Genomic DNA, 10741 nt, shown 5'->3' with positions numbered 1-10741 from the left:
GATGAGTCATGTTTTCTTTTTAATTCACAATTTGGATCCCTCCAGGATCTAGATAATTTTTCTAACCTCTCCGGCTTACAACCGAATGAAGATAACGTATTGGATCACTCAAAAATAAAACTTTTACATTACCGTGTAGTTTACCAATAAAATGGTGCGACGGTGAAGGGGACATACTCTGTACTCATATCCCGAAACAAGTAAATTATCTCACTACAATTTTAATTGAAAGTTAGCAAAAATAGATAAGGTATTGCTACCACGGAAAAAAAATACCTGTCTATTTGTGTAAAAAAAAAACGCCCTGATTGTAATGGTTTTCCTCCTCTTTGTCTGAAGAGGAAAGGCGAGAAGGATCGGAGGACCAATATGCGGCGTGGTAAGTGTCCATAGTTGTTTATTTAAACACATAAACTGAACACTCCATACAAAAACAATAAATGTAACGTGAATAACCGAAACCGAAAACAGTACCGTGTGGTGTAAAACACAGACACGGAAACAATCACCCACAAACAAACAGTGAAACCCAGGCTACCTAAGTATGATTCTCAATCAGAGACAACTAACGACATCTGCCTCTGATTGAGAACCATACTACACAGAACACAGAAAACCAACCTACAAACACAAAACATAGAATGCCCACCCAACTCACGTCCTGACCAATTCAAACAAACAAATAACACAAATATTATGGTCAGAACGTGACAGTACCCCCCTCCCAAGGTGCGGACTCCGGCCGCAAAACCTGAACCTATAGGGGAGGGTCTGGGTGGGCATCTGTCCGTGGTGGCGGCTCTGGAGCTGGACGTGGACCCCACTCCACCATAGTCTTAGTCCGCCTCTGTGGTCTCCTAGGAACGGCGACCCTTGCCGCCGACCCTGACCTGGGAACCCTAAACAACAGGCCCATCGGACTGAGGGACACCTCTGGACTTAAGGGGTAGCTCAGGACTGAGGGGTAGCTCAGGACTGAGGGGTAACTCAGGACTGAGGGGTAACTCAGGACTGAGGGGTAACTCAGACGGGCAGAAGGGTGGCTCAGATGGCGCTGGGCGGATCAGATGGCGCTGGGCAGACGGGCGGCTCAGATGGCGCTGGGCAGACGGGCGGCTCAGGCGGCGCTGGGCAGACGGGCGGCTCAGATGGCGCTGGGCAGACGGGCGGCTCAGGCGGCACTGGGCAGACGGGCGGCTCAGGACGGAGCTGGGCAGACGGGCAGCTCAGGTGGCGCTGGAGAGGAGGAAGGCTCTGGCAGCACTGGACAGAGGAGCTCTGGCGCCTCTGGACTGAGGGGCTCTGGCGGCTCTGGACAGGCGGGAGACTCCGACAGCGCTGGAGAGGAGGAAGGCTCTGGCAACGCTGGACAGAGCGGCTCTGGCAGCGCTGGACAGAGGTGCTCTGGCGCCTCTGGACTGAGGGGCTCTGGCGCCTCTGGACTGAGGGGCGGAAGCTCTGGCAGCACCGGACAGGCGGGAGACTCCGGCAGCGCTGGAGAGGAGGAAGGCTCTGGCAGCGCTGGACAGAGGAGCTCTGGCGCTTCTGGACTGAGGGGCTCTGGCGGCTCTGGACAGGTGGGAGGAAGCTCTGGTAGCGCCGGACAGGCGGGAGCACCTGTATTGATGGGACAGAGAGACAGCCTGGTGCGGGGTGCCGGCACTGGTGGTACCGGGCTGGGGACACGCACCACAGGGCGAATGCCTTGCATACTACGCCAAATCAACAGCTCTCTCTCTTCACTCTCCTCCAATTCTATTAACACCTCCTCGAGTGTCTCCTCATCTCCCATCCGTTCACTCTCCTCCAATCTGTCCAATAACTCCTCGACCCTCTCAGACTTAGCCCTCAGCTTCGCCGACAGCTCCAAGTGCCTCCCCCAATACATTTTTGGGGCTGCCTCTCGGGCTTCCGCAAATAAAATGTAACTGCATTGTTGGTTAGGCTTGTAAAGTAAGCATTTCATTGTAAGATCTACACCTATTGTATTTGGCGCATGTGACAAATAAGATTTGATTTGATTCGATTTGATTAGTAAGACTGACTCACCCCATGTTCAAGAGTGGCTTTTTTTTCACCTTATTCAGATTGCAACCTCTCACTTTCATTTTTTTGACATTGAAATCATCTCCAAAATATCACTGGGTTTAAAAGAAGCCATAGATAGTTGGTTGCAATTTCAGTTTAAACCTCCAGAAAAGACAGAACAAATATGACAACTAATATTATGGTTAAACTCAAATATTCTAATTGATTAAAAATATATATATTTTGGGAAAAAAATGTTTAAAAACAGTATAGTCCTTGTAAATTATATCATAAATAGGACTGGTAGAGTTATGTCACACATGCAGCTAACAAAAATATATGGAAATGACTGCTCTACTCAAAATTACAACCAACTAATTGCAGCCCTTCCGCAAAATGGAAGAGGCAAGCGGAAGGGGAGTAATTAAGGACCTTGGCTGTAGGCTTTGTATTAAAGACCAAAATTGGTTAAAGAAAATTGTGGTAAATAACCAAGTATACCAGTTTAATTTAGGACCCAAAAATTGCCAAACAGTTAGTAAGAGATTTTTAGTGTACTGATTCCATGGCACATGGTTTATGAACTGATACACCAAATTATTCAAATTTTTCCATTTAACTTATTGTACAAAATTATTGCAACCAATAGAATGGTTGCACGTCTACCTTTGACTCATTCCTCTCTGCCTCCTTCTTTCCACTCCTCTCCTCTTTTGACCTCACCCTCTCACCTTCCCCCCCTACTCACAAGGCAGGCAATACGCTCGACCTCATCTTTACTAGATGCTGTTCCTCCACTAACCTCATTGCAACTCCCCTCCAAGTCTCCGACCACTACCTTGTATCCTTTTCCCTCTCGCTCTCATCCAACACTTCCCACACTGCCCCTACTCGGATGGTATCGCGCCGTCCCAACCTTCGCTCTCTCTCCCCCGCTACTCTCTCCTCTTCCATCCTATCATCTCTTCCCTCTGCTCAAACCTTCTCCAACCTATCTCCTGATTCTGCCTCCTCAACCCTCCTCTCCTCCCTTTCTGCATCCTTTGACTCTCTATGTCCCCTATCCTCCAGGCCGGCTCGGTCCTCCCCTCCCGCTCCGTGGCTCGACGACTCATTGCGAGCTCACAGAACAGGGCTCCGGGCAGCCGAGCGGAAATGGAGGAAAACTCGCCTCCCTGCGGACCTGGCATCCTTTCACTCCCTCCTCTCTACATTTTCCTCCTCTGTCTCTGCTGCTAAAGCCACTTTCTACCACTCTAAATTCCAAGCATCTGCCTCTAACCCTAGGAAGCTCTTTGCCACCTTCTCCTCCCTCTTGAATCCTCCTCCCCCCCTCCTCCCTCTCTGCAGATGACTTCGTCAACCATTTTGAAAAGAAGGTCGACGACATCCGATCCTCGTTTGCTAAGTCAAACGACACCGCTGATTCTGCTCACACTGCCCTACCCTGTGCTCTGACCTCTTTCTCCCCTCTCTCTCCAGATGACATCTCGCGTCTTGTGACGGCCGGCCGCCCAACAACCTGCCCGCTTGACCCTATCCCCTCCTCTCTTCTCCAGACCATCTCCGGTGACCTTCTCCCCTACCTCACCTCGCTCATCAACTCATCCCTGACCGCTGGCTACGTCCCTCCCGTCTTCAAGAGAGCGAGAGTTGCACCCCTTCTGAAAAAACCTACACTCGATCCCTCCGATGTCAACAACTACAGACCAGTATCCCTTCTTTCTTTTCTCTCCAAAACTCTTGAACGTGCCGTCCTTGGCCAGCTCTCCCGCTATCTCTCTCAGAATGACCTTCTTGATCCAAATCAGTCAGGTTTCAAGACTAGTCATTCAACTGAGACTGCTCTTCTCTGTATCACGGAGGCGCTCCGCACTGCTAAAGCTAACTCTCTCTCCTCTGCTCTCATCCTTCTAGACCTATCGGCTGCCTTCGATACTGTGAACCATCAGATCCTCCTCTCCACCCTCTCCCGAGTTGGGCATCTCCGGCGCGGCCCACGCTTGGATTGCGTCCTACCTGACAGGTCGCTCCTACCAGGTGGCGTGGCGAGAATCCGTCTCCTCACCACGTGCTCTCACCACTGGTGTCCCCAGGGCTCTGTTCTAGGCCCTCTCCTATTCTCGCTATACACCAAGTCACTTGGCTCTGTCATAACCTCACATGGTCTCTCCTATCATTGCTATGCAGACGACACACAATTAATCTTCTCCTTTCCCCTTCTGACGACCAGGTGGCGAATCGCATCTCTGCATGTCTGGCAGACATATCAGTGTGGATGACGGATCATCACCTCAAGCTGAACCTCGGCAAGACGGAGCTGCTCTTCCTCCCGGGGAAGGACTGCCCGTTCCATGATCTCGCCATCACGGTTGACAACTCCATTGTGTCCTCCTCCCAGAGCGTTAAGAACCTTGGCGTGATCCTGGACAACACCCTGTCGTTCTCAAATAACATCAAGGCGGTGGCCCGTTCCTGTAGGTTCATGCTCTACAACATCCGCAGAGTACGACCCTGCCTCACACAGGAAGCGGCGCAGGTCCTAATCCAGGCACTTGTCATCTCCCGTCTGGATTACTGCAACTCGCTGTTGGCTGGGCTCCCTGCCTGTGCCATTAAACCCCTACAACTCATCCAGAACGCTGCAGCCCGTCTGGTGTTCAACCTTCCCAAGTTCTCTCACGTCACCCCGCTCCTCCGCTCTCTCCACTGGCTTCCAGTTGAAGCTCGCATCCGCTACAAGACCATGGTGCTTGCCTACGGAGCTGTGAGGGGAACGGCACCTCAGTACCTCCAGGCTCTGATCAGGCCCTACACCCAAACAAGGGCACTGCGTTCATCCACCTCTGGCCTGCTCGCCTCCCTACCACTGAGGAAGTACAGTTCCCGCTCAGCCCAGTCAAAACTGTTCGCTGCTCTGGCCCCCCAATGGTGGAACAAACTCCCTCACGACGCCAGGACAGCGGAGTCAATCACCACCTTCCGGAGACACCTGAAACCCCACCTCTTTAAGGAATACCTAGGATAGGATAAAGTAATCCTTCTCACCCCCCCCTAAAAGACCTAGATGCACTATTGTAAAGTGGCTGTTCCACTGGATGTCATAAGGTGAAAGCACCAATTTGTAAGTCGCTCTGGATAAGAGCGTCTGCTAAATGACTTAAATGTAAATGTAAATATATGGGGGATACAACCATCCCAGCTCTGCAGATTTTGCTGTGAAGAGAGACATAATCATTCGATCATTTGTTTTGGTACTGTAGCTTGTTTTTGGTCATAGGTTCAGGAATGGCTGAAGAATTGCAACATTTACCAGGAGCTAACAGCAAATAGCACTACTGGGTGATTTGAAAAGTCCTAGTCAATCGATCAATAATATAATAATACTCTTAGCAAACATGTTTATCTTTAATTTACAATCTTTAGAAACTCTGAGAACTTCTGTGAAACTTCACAGCACAGTTGACAATGTATGGCAAATAGAAATCAAAACTGGATGGTCTTGTGAGATACATAGGGTAGAGGGTAGAGGGTAGAGGGTGGAGGGTAGCTGAAGGATGGGACTAAAAACAAACAAAAGAGAACTATTGTAAAATTTACTGTGTCAGTAAAATGTAAATAGTATGTATTTTTTATTTTTTTATTTCACCTTTATTTAACCAGGTAGGCTAGTTGAGAATAAGTTCTCATTTTCAACTGCGACCTGGCCAAGATAAAGCGTAGCAATTTGACACATACAACAACACAGAGTTACACATGGAATAAACAAAACATACAGTCAATAATACAGTAGAACAAAAGAAAACAAAAAGTCTATATACAGTGGAGGTAAAAGCCTAAGTGTTGTTGTCCATTAGTTTACTCCAATTAGGGGAGGGGTGGTAGGGTTAGGGGAAAATTAGAAAGGAAAATATGAAAAATATATATACTTTATAAATATTTCCAAATATTGTACCTCAGGAAAGTATTCAGACCCCTTGACATTTTCCACATTTGTTACATTGCAGCCTTATTTTAAAACAAAATAAATAAATACAAGTTCTCAGAAATCTACACACAATAGCCAAAAGTTTAAAAAAAAGCAAAAACAGGTTTTTAGACATTTCTGCAAATGTATTTAAAATATAAAAAATAAATACCTTATTTACATAAGTATACAGACCCTTTGGTATACGACTCCAAATTGAGCACAGGTGCATTGATCATCCTTGAGATGTTTCTACATCTTGATTGGAGTCCACCTGCGGTACATTCCATTGATTGGACATGACATGGAAAGGCACACATCTGTCTATATAAGGTCCCACAATGTCAGAGCAAGAACCAAGCCATGAGGTCGAAGGAATTGTCCGTAGAGCACCGAGACAGGATTGTGTAGAGAAACAGATCTGGGGAAGGGTACCAAAACAATTCTGCAGCATTGAAGGTCCCCAAGAACACAGTGGTCTCCGTTATTCTTAAATGGAAGGGAGGTGACCAAGAACCCGATGGTCACTCTGACAGAGCTCTAGAGTTCCTCTGTGGGCATGGGAGAAGCTTCCAGAAGGACAACCATCTCTGCGGCACTCCTACAATCCGGCCTTTATGGTAGAGTGGCCACTCCTCAGTAAAAGGCACATGACAGCCCACTTGGAGTTTGCCAACAGGGATCAAAAGACTCTCAGACTATGAGAAACAAGATTATCTGGTCTGATGAAACCAAGATTGAACTTTGGCCTGAATGCCAAGCTTCACGTCTGAAGGAATCCTTTCACCATCTCTACGGTGAAGAATGGTGGTGGCATCATGCTGTGGGGATGTTTTTCAGCGGCAGGGACTGGAAGACTAGTCAGGATCGAGGGAAAGATAAATGGAGCAATGTATAGAAAGATCTTTGATAAAAGCTGGTGCAAAAGTTCACCTTCCAACAGGACAACAACCATAAGCACATAGCCAAGATAACGCAAGAGGGACAAGTCTCTGAATGTGCTTGAGTGGCCCATCCAGAGCCCGGACTTGAACCTGATCGAACATTTCTGGAGAGACCTGAACATAGCTGTGCAGCCATGCTCCCCAAATAACCTGACAGAGCTTGAGAGGATCTGCAGAGAAGAATGGGAGAAACTCCCCATATACAGGTGTGATACAGGTGTGCCCCTCTTGTAGCGTCATACCCACGAAGACTCAAAGACTCAATATAATCACTGCCAAAGGTGTTTCAACAAAGTACTGAGTAAAGGGTCTGAATACTTACAGTACCAGTCAAACGTTTGGACACACCTACTCATTCCAGGGTTTTTCTTTATTTTTTACTATTTTCGACATTGTAGAATAATAGAGAAGACATCAAAACTATGAAAAAACAAATATGGAATCATGTAATAACCAAAGTGTAAAACAAATCAAATATATTTTACATTTGAGTTTCTTCAAAGTAGCCACCCTTTGTCATGATCACAGATTTTCACACTCTTGGCATTCTCTCAACCAGCTTCACCTGGAATGCTTTTCCAACAGTCTTGAAGGAGATCCCACATATGCTGGGATATTTCAGTTTATTTATTTTTTTATAAAAAACATTTCTAAAAACTTGTTTTTGCTCAGTCATTATGGGGTATTGTGTGTGAGGGAAAAAACTATTCAATACATTTTAGAATAAAGTTGTAACGTAACAAAATGTGAAAAAGTCAAGTGGTCTGAATACTTTCTGAAGGAACAGTACATATATTTTTGTATTTTTTTTATTTCACCTTTATTTAACCAGGTAGGCTAGTTGAGAACAAGTTCTCATTTGCAACTGCGACCTGGCCAAGATAAAGCATAGCAGTGTGAACAGACAACACAGAGTTACATCACCTTATTAATTCAGCCACTTACTTAGATATCTAGCAAACTTAGGGGTCATGTTAACACAGAATCCATGCCATAGGAGGAATCCCGGAATATTTTCCAGTCTGTGCTAGCAAAACAGTCCTGTAGCTTAGTATCTGCTTCATCTGACCACTTTTTTTATTGATCTCGTCACTGGTGCCTCCTGCTTTAATTTTTGCTTGTAAGCAGGAATCGGGAGGATAGAACTATGCTCATATTTACCAAATGGAGGGCGAGGGAGAGCTTTGTATGTGTCTCTGTGTGTGGAGTAAAGGTGGTCCAAAGTTTGTTTTCCTCTGGTTGCACATTTAACATTTACATTTGGTAAAACGGATTTAAGTTTCCCTGCATTAAAGTCCCTGGCTACTAGGAGCGCCGCCTCTGGGTGAACGTTTTCTTGTTTGCTTATGGAGGAACACAGCTCATTCAATGCTGTCTTAGTGTCAGCCTCTGACTGTGGTGGTATGTAAACAGCTACGAAAAATACAGATGAAAACTCTCGAGGTAGATAGTGTGGTCTACAGCTTATCATGAGATACTCTACCTCAGGCGAGCAATAACTCGAGACTTCCTTAGATATCGTGCACCAACTGTTATTTACAAAAATACATAGCCCGCCGCCCCTTTTGCCTATTCTCTGCCTGTACTTTAGCCTATTGTATTTCCTGTTATCTACCTATTGCCCCCAGATGACGTTACTAGCCTTTTCACCGCCTGTACTGTACCCTTTTTGGACCCCCTGTGAATGACCTTCTACCTGCCCCTGGACCCAGCTACCAACCTCCTCCTGTGGTCCTTTACAATAAACACCTGTTGCACCCTGCGCTTGAAACCAGCTCTCTGTCTCTCATCATGTTCATTACAATCTCCTAACAATTGCATAAGTTGACTGCAGGTATTTACTTAGAGTAGCTACAAATATTAAAATACATTTAAAGACTTCAATTTCCAAACGCCTGAAGGTACCACGTTCACCTGTACAAACAATAGTACGCAATTATAAACACCATGGGACCACGCAGCCGTTATACCGCTCAGGAAGGAGACGCATTCTGTCTCCTAGAGATGAACGTACTTTGGTGTGAAAAGTGCAAATCAATCCCAGAACAACAGCAAAGGACCTTGTGAAGATACTGGAGGAAACAGTTACAAAAGTATCTATATCCACAGTAAAAACAAGTCCTATATCGACATAACCTGAAAGGCCGCTCAGCAAGGAAGAAGCCACTGCTCCAAAACCGCTAAAACTGCACATGGGGACGAAGATTGTACTTTTTGGAGAAATGTCCTCTGGTCTGATGAAAAAAATAGAACTGTTTGGCCATAATGACCATCATTATGTTTGGAGGTGAAAGGGGGAGGCTTGCAAGCCGAAGAACACCATCCCAACCGTGAAGCATGGGTTGGCAGCATCATGTTGTGGCGGTGCTTTGCTGCACTTCACAAAATAGATGGCATCATGGGGGGGGAAAGGTATGTGGATATATTGAAGCAGCACATCAAGACATCAGTCAGGAAGATAAAGCTTGGTCGCAAATGGGTCTTCCAAATGGACAGTGACCCCAAGCATACTTCCAAAGTTGTGGTGAAATGGCTTAAGGACAACAAAGTCAAGTTATTGGAGTGGCCATCACAAAGCCCTGACCTCAATCCCATAGAAAATTTGTGGGCAGACCTGGAAAAGTGTGTGCTCTGTCAGGAGGAATGGGCCAAAATTCACCCAACTTATTGTGGAAAGCTTGTGGAAGGCTACCGAAACGTTTGACCCAAGAAATAAATCCTTCTCTTTAGTATTATTCTGACATTTCACATTCTTAAAATAAAGTGGTGTTCCTAACTGACCTAAAACAGGGAATTTTTTACGTAGATTAAATGTCAGGAATTGTGAAAAACTGAGTTTAAATGTATTTGGCTAAGGTGTATGTAAACTTCCGACTTCAGCTGTATATGGTACACCGCCCAAGCCTAATGCATGTATAATTCGCTCTCCTTTCAGATCTTGACCTGGCCTGTATTGTACTGGCAAATGTACACATTTTCAATCTAGAGTCACTGAGGACACTTTTTTGCTGTTAGGTAATTTGACCCAGGATGAATCATCAGAAATTAAAGAGCCTCCAAACTTAAAAAAAACTTCAAATGTGTTTGTGTCTGTGCGTATGTGCATGTGTGCGTGCGTATGTGCATGCGTGTGTGGGAATGAGTGAGGGTGTGCATGTGTGTGGATGCTCCCATTTATGCTGAGTTGTGCAGGCCTTGACTGTGCATGGAGGCGAATGGATTCCTGCTGCTTTGAGTTAGAGCAGACTTGATTGCCATAGCTCTGGTACAGTTGAGTCATAAGAACATGACATTGCTGCTTGGAAGACTTAGGATCAGCATGGTAGCCCACTCTATAGGGCTCACTGGGGTGTAGGCTAAAGGAGACCTGTGTACCTTTCAGTTATGGTGATTTAGGTCCATGATGTACATGGTGCCTGTGCCCCTGCATAGGGAACATGGTAGTGAACCCTGGGCAGAGTGCCTGTACAGCAGCAGTGTCCAGTGATATGAAGCCTGGGCATGGATGGAAATGGAATGTTACATGGTTAGAAGAAGTGCATAGCATTGAATAACCCTTTGAATGGGTGACAGCATTTACAGTGACACACCAGTTGTACACATTATAGTAACATGTTGTTACACAGTATTTCAAGAATTGCACTGCAATTATATAATAATGCAGTTGATTGGTTTGTGATTCAATAATGGCTTCAATAATGATAATGCTATTGCCATGGCTTTGATTTTGTGCTGTTTGCCATGCCTTTGAATGTGATTCCATTCTGGTTTACATGGCCTTGTTTGGGATGTCATGCTGGCT

The sequence above is a fragment of the Oncorhynchus nerka genome, linkage group LG18 (assembly GCF_034236695.1).
Source record: "Oncorhynchus nerka isolate Pitt River linkage group LG18, Oner_Uvic_2.0, whole genome shotgun sequence".
Lineage (NCBI taxonomy): Eukaryota > Metazoa > Chordata > Actinopteri > Salmoniformes > Salmonidae > Oncorhynchus > Oncorhynchus nerka.
Note: the sequence above shows the minus strand (reverse complement) of the source record.